Source organism: Pteropus vampyrus, unplaced genomic scaffold (assembly GCF_000151845.1).
Source record: "Pteropus vampyrus isolate Shadow unplaced genomic scaffold, Pvam_2.0 Scaffold1000006046, whole genome shotgun sequence".
NCBI classification, from domain to species: Eukaryota; Metazoa; Chordata; class Mammalia; order Chiroptera; family Pteropodidae; genus Pteropus; species Pteropus vampyrus.
The window spans coordinates 569-7,588 of NW_011920448.1; the positions used below are offsets into that span (position 1 = coordinate 569).

Sequence of the window (7,020 nt, forward strand, 5' to 3'; positions counted from 1 at the left end):
GTATTTTTTAATGTGGCGCTTTCCATGTTCTTTGTTTGTTTAGCTCGGTCTGCTCGGGCAGTTGTGGCCTGTGTTTACATTTCTCATCTCCTGAAGCATCTCCCTTTTTATGAGAATGACACGAAAGCCACAGTCACAGAAAACAATGACCACCCATGAAAAGAAAGTTTCAACAAAGTAAGCCGAGAGTGGCTAATTCCCAGTAGCTGGCTTCGCAAATATTTTTTTTTGCAACCATCTTAACATCTTAGTAAATAAGACTGGCAACTCTTCTAAATTCACCCAAACCATGCAGAAATATACTAAAAAGGCTGATAGGATAGATACACTGCTTACCTCTGCCAACACACCTGTGGTCTCTCTCAGCTACAGTACTTTTCAGGAGATAGCAGTATTCCAGCCATTAATTCTCCTGGTGCCTAAGCAGATGGCAGCTTTCTAGTTCTTAAATCCAATCTAAATGCTCCTTCGAGCCCAAGCATCTTTAAAAAACAAGGGAGGGAGGAGGGATGAAAACAGGCAGGATCCAAACTCTCCAAATTTCTTTATTCACAAATACTGTCTCCATCAATCGGAATCTCTATGAAAGTTGTTGTTAGACTTGGGGAAATGCGGGCTAGAATTAAGATAGAGGCGGTTTCCCATTACCTGTACACCGATGGACCCAAATATCTTCAGTTGCTATATAATATAAAGCAAAAAATAGATAAACCAATTTTAGTGCTTCTAGGCACGCTTACTATCTTACATCACAAATAACAAAAACCAGAGTTTTCCACACCAAAACAATCCTCTCCTAGTTCCTCTGATCAACCTACTATCCACACCCCACACCATTCCTTGCACACAGGGAGCTTCTCATGAACCTTTCCCTCCCATGGCAGTCCCACCACACACCACCTGGGGGAGCCAAAGGGACACTGACTGCCTCACCACAATGGAACCACGAAAAAAGCCTCCTGAAACTTCTCTACTGTGCTTAATAAAAATGCAGAGCAAAGTCTGCCTGCAGAAAGAATACGTGGTTCATGCTGGGTCGCAAGAACGGGAAGAGTCATGCCAGGTCACATGTGTCCATGCTCGGTCACATGAATGTGACTCAAAGGTAGGCGATGAAAAGCATGGAGGGATCGCGTTGGATTTAGCCCAGGAACTGACCACATCCCTCGAGCCTGAGTTCACAGACTGGCAAATTGTCCCAGGACCAGCACTCCCAGAACTCTTGTCCCGCTGATCCTAAAACCTCACCTCATGCCTGACCCCACCCTCTACCCCGCTGCACCTGAACTCCTCCTGAGACCAAACGGCCAGTCAAATCCGCACAAAGAGCTAGCTTCACAAATGTTTTTTTACTGCCAACCGAATTTTACAGGAGACAATGAACTCACATCACTTCTAACTTAGACCTAACAATGCAGACTGGGACTAGGATTTTTATTATACACTCACGTGGAATTTACATAAGCATGAAGATGAGAAGAGCTCAACAGGTAAATTGTAGTGAGGTAACACAGAAAGCAATGGTACAGAGTAGGAGGGAGGTCAAAGCTGGTTACTGGGCTCCTACTTGCAGCCTTTCTGTCGCTGAGATCTTTTATTTTTCGCAACTTTTAAGGAGGCGGGAGAAAGGAGAACAGGAATACACAGTGGAGACCTGTATTTTTAAAAGTGGCCCTTTTCAAACAGGCAGGAAACTTTCAATAAATAGTGTGAGTCACTAAGTCCAAGTTCTCACTTTTACTAATGGTTCACACCCATCTAAATGTATTAGAGGAAAATCCCTGACAGCACTTCACATTCTCGAAAACCCTGCAGAAATAGACTACAAAGGAAAACAGGATGAACAAGGAAGGGTACTGCTTACTTCTGCCAACACTCCTCCATCATTTCTGCTACAGCTGTGTACAGGAGCTAACAGTATCCCAAACATGAATTCTCCTGGTGCCATTACGAGATGGCAGCTTTCTTTCTCAAATCCACTTAACTGAACTTTCAAGCAGAAATCTTTTATCGACAGAGGAGGGAGGAAGGGCGTGGAAAGGGGCAGGATCTAAGAAAGAGCAGGCATTCTCCAAATCTCTGCTCAGACAGAACTACTCCACCAATTAGCATATCTGTGGAAGATGTTAGATTGTAGCCTCTTCCTGTCTACAGATAAGGTGATAACGCTAAGGTATTTTAGTACCTCTTCCCAATTTTTAAGGACACAAAAAGAGGATTAGGGACATACAAATGAGACCTTGTGTTTTAAAAACTGGCACTTTCAAATTTTTTCCCTTACTTTGGCTCAAAATGCCTCAGGCTGTAGTAGCTTGTATTTTCATTTCTAATAGACTCAGCAGGAAGACCCTAGAAAATGCTGAGACTTTCCTTGTAATTATGATCGGGCTTTGAAAAATCGTCCTCCATTTTTGTCAGATTTCTGATGTTTTTACATCTTTTGAAATCTGTTCCAACATTATGAAACAGGGATAAGGCAGAAGAACTACATAGATTACTGATTATTAAACCAGACTGTTTTCAGACCCTGCAAGGTACTGCTACCATTTCGGACACTGCCTGATCATCCCTATGGCCATACAAGGAGAAACCTACAGAACAAAGGAAGATTCATGCAGAGAATAATACAAAGTGTTTGTCCATACTGTTAATGTTTACATTTACCATAAGAGGAAAACGGGAAAACAAAATCTAAGATGTTCCTTACAATCTACTCCATTCTTGACTTGCCTTGCCCAGAGTAAGAGATCAAAACTGATTCTCCAAATGTTCTATCAACGATATTTCTTCAAAGTTACGCCGGGTTGGGAAACTTGTTTCTTCCCTTCCACCTTTTTACCCTGATGTTGATATTACCATCGATTATAATACCCAAAAAGGTGAAGAAGTAATTCAAAAGCTTAAGAATAATTCATTTTGCTTCTATCCATTTATTCTTATTTATAACAGTATTAATGAAAAAATTGCTATCGTGAGTTTCCAAAAATATTTTCAAAATTAAAAGGTTTTTCAATACAAACAATGGATCATCAACCCAATAACATTAGCAATGACATAAAGCAATAAGACTTTTTACAGCTTAGCCAAGAAAGACCAGGCTTCCTATCCCCATAGTATTTCCTTATCACAGCAGACAATACAAACACACAGGAAAACATAACCAGCTCTGCGAGGAAAGGTTCAGTAAAAAAAACTGGGAGACACTAAGTGCAAGTAGTTTGGCTTCAAAATAGTTTTCGTGCCCATCTACACATATTAGAGAGAAAAAACTCGGCTACCTCTTCTAATTTATCCCAAACCCTGCAGATATCGACCGAAAAGGCTGACAGAGTAAACAAATATACATACTGCTTACCTCTTGGGCCACATGTCCAACACCTCTCAGCCAAAGCAATTTCCAGGAGTTAGTAGTATCCTGGCCATTAATTCTGGAGACAAAAAAAAAAGCAACTTTCTAGTTTTCCCAAATTCAACAAAATATACCTTCAAGCCCAACCATCTTTTATCAACAGGGGAGGAGGGGCATGGAAAAAGGCGAGATCTAAAAATGAGCCCGCCAAATCTCCAAATCTCTTTGTTCTGGAAGATGTCTCCACTATTTAGCATATCTACTGAAGGAGCACTTAGCCTGGGAGACAGGCAAACTGGAATTATGGTAGAAGCAATTCCCCATTAGATATAGACACAAACATCTTTAGTTTCTGTATATTATGAAGCAAAATATAGATAAACAAGTCTTAAGTACTAGTCACCCTGCCTATCTTATACCTCAAGTAAACAATAACATGACCAAGTTTTCCACATCAAACCATTCCTCTCCTGGGTCCTATGAAGTTCAATACCCCACCCAACACCCCACAGCAATGTTGCAGGCAAAGCCTCTCTCTGCCCCACTTCTCTCACTGCAGTCCCACCGCCCACCACCTGGGGTCTGCAAAGGTACACTGACTACCTTCCTGCAAAGGTGCTTCCGAAAGCCTTGAGAAAACTCCAGTGTGCTTATTGAAAAGGCAGAGCAAAGTCTGCCTGCAGAAGGAATACTTGGGTTCATGCTGGGTCGTAAGAATGTGACTCAACACTCATGCCTGGCCACATGTGTCCATGCTCGGTCACATAGATGTGACGTGCAGTTACGGTGGAGTGTACCTAAGATTTAGCCCAGGATGCAGACCAGAGCACTGACGCCTGAGTTCACAATGATTGGCAAATCACACCGAGACCCACCCTCCCGGGTCCTACCCAGCACTCTTGTCCCCGAGGCCCCAAAGCCTCACCTTATGGCTGACCCCAGCCTCTTACCCTGCTGTACCTCAACACCTTCTAGAAGCAAACAGCCAGTCAAATCCTTAGAAAACCCTTCAGTATGTAATCACAAGCTGGCTTCACGCATACTTTAAACTGCCACTCTAAACTTACAAGACACAATGACCTCACACCACTTCGAATTTTCGACATAAGACTGCAGACCGTGAGTAAGAATTTTATTATATGTCCACCTGGGATTTACATAAGCATGAAAATGAGAAGAGCTCAGCAGGTAAATTTTATTGAGGAAACCCAGAAAGCAATGGTAGAAAGTGGGAGGCGGGTGAAAGCTGTTTACTGGGCTCCTACTGCTGGGGCGCAATCAATTCTAAGACCCACAGAACCAATTGAGATGAATTGTGAGCTTTTATTAGCCGGCCAGCGAATGACTCTCTACCATGTAGGGTCAGAGGAGATAAGCCCCAAACTTCCAAAGGAAGCAGCTTATAAAGCTAAAGACCATATCCTGGTGGTCTGCTGAACAAGCTAGCGAGCGATTACAGAAAGCAGATGTTGGCTGTAAACGTCTTACACAAAGATAAATGTTTCCGGGGAAACTCTTAGATCAAACAGGGCCTAGCAGGCAGTTTCGTTATCTGCATCTTGGTGGCTGTCAGTGCTTTCCTGGGGGCTGGCGCCTGAAGATATCACTTCCCTGTGACTGATATATTGGAAAGTTTTTCACTCCTATACTTCTTGGTGCCTGAATATTGCTAAGGTGATTATGCTAAGATCTTTTAGTTATTTTTCACAGCTTTTGAGACAGGGAAAAGAGGAACGGGGATAGAAAATGAGGACCTGTGTTTTTACAATGGGCCCTCATCAAAATGGCAGGAAACTAAGTCCAAGCACTCTTTTCACTAATATTTTTCGTGCCCACCTAAATGTATTAGAGGAAAAAGACTGGCAGCACTTCGACGTTCTCCAAAACCCAGCATATACAGAACACAAAGGCCGACGGGATAGACAAAGATACTTTTTACCTCTGCCAACACTCCAACATCATCGCTCTGCTACAGCTGTTTCCAGGAGCTAGCAGCATCCCAAACGTGAACTCCCCTGGTGCCATAACAAGATGGCAGCTTTCTAGTTTTCTCAATCCACTTAACGGAATCTTACAAATCCTATCTTACAAATCCACTTAACAGAAAATCTCAACACGGGCATCTTTTACCACAAAGAGATGGAGAAGGGGCGTGGAAAGGGGCAAGATCTACAAAAGAGCTGGAATCTCCAAATCTCTCTCTTCAGGCAAAACTTCTCCACCAATTATCATCTCTATAGAAGCTGTTAGCTTGGAGCTTCTTCCAGTCTACTTATAAGGTGATTATGCAAAAATTTTTTTTTTAATACTTCTTCCACATTTTTAAGAGGGACAGGAAAAGACAATTAGGGATAGACAAAGGAGACTTGCTGTTTTTAAAAGTGACCCTTTCAATTACTTTTCCTTAGTTCGACTCAAACTGCCTCAGGCAGTACTGGCCTGTGTTTGCATTTCTAACAGACTCAGCAGGAAGACCCTGGAAGATGCTGACACTGTCCTTGTAGTTCTGATCTGACTTTAAAAAATCAGCTTCCATTTTTGTCAGATTTCTGATCACCTTTTACATCCTTTAAAATCTCTTCCAACATCTAATAAGGGATAAGGCAGGAGAACTAGACAAATTGGTAAATATTAAACAAGGCTGTTTACAAAACCCGCAAGGTACTGCTACCTTTCGGGAACCTGGCAGATCACCCCTAAGACCAGACAAGGAGAAACCTACAGAACAAAAGAAATTTCCTGTAGAGATTACTAACAACTCTTGGTCCATACTGTTAATGTTTACTCTTACCATAAGAGGAAACCAGGAAAACAAAAAATTTAAGATGCACCCTACACAATGTAACCCCAACGATTTATTCCATTTTTTACTTACTCAGCCCAGAACAAGTATATTTTGAAGTGTTAATTCAAAAGCTTAATATTTCATTTTGCTTCTATCCATTCATTTTTAAAATGTGGTATTTCTACCAAGATTAATGAAGCAATTGCTATCATGAGTTTCCATAAATATTTTCCATATTAAAAGATTTTCTAATAAAGAATAACTTTAGCAAAGACAAAAACAATTAAGGCTTTTTACAGCTTGGCTAAAGAAGCCAAGGCTTCCTATCCCCCATGGTATTTCCTTCTTATAACAGCACCAAAGACAAAAGCACAGAAAACCATAACCACTGCGAGGAAAGTTTCAATATAGAAAACTGGGAGTCACCAAGTCCAAATAGCTTCCCTCTACGAATAGTTTTCATGCACATCTAAATGTATTAGAGAGGAAAAAGTCAGCCAGCTCTTCTAAATTCTCCCAGACCTTGCAGAAATCGAGCAAAAAAGGCTGACAAGGTAAACAAATATACTGCTTACCTCTGCCGACACACGTCCCAGATAGCTCAGCTACAGTAGTTTCCAGGAGATAATATCCCAGCGATTTTCCTGGCACCGCAACAAAATGGGCGACTTTCTACTTTTCTCATGTTCAACTGTAGTACACCTTCAAGCCTCAGCATCTTTTATCAGCGAGGGAGGAGGGGCATGGAAAAAGGCAGGATCTGAAAAAGAGCCCGCCAAATCTCCAAATCTCTTTGTTCTGGAAGACTTTCCACTATTTAGCATAACTATTGAAGGAGCACTTAGCCTGGGAGACAGGCAAACTGGAATTATGGTAGAAGCAATGA

The 7,020-nt window shown here is 41.7% G+C and overlaps 1 long non-coding RNA gene across 1 annotated transcript; it reads right to left on the reverse strand.

The window, feature by feature from the left end:
* Nucleotides 1-341: 341 nt before the first annotated feature.
* Nucleotides 342-6,780, reverse strand: LOC111735733. Its single transcript, XR_002778944.1, has 3 exons — nucleotides 6,710-6,780; nucleotides 3,356-3,428; nucleotides 342-482 (listed from the first exon to the last, which is right to left on the reverse strand). It is a non-coding gene; the product is annotated as an uncharacterized LOC111735733 (long non-coding RNA).
* Nucleotides 6,781-7,020: the final 240 nt, after the last annotated feature.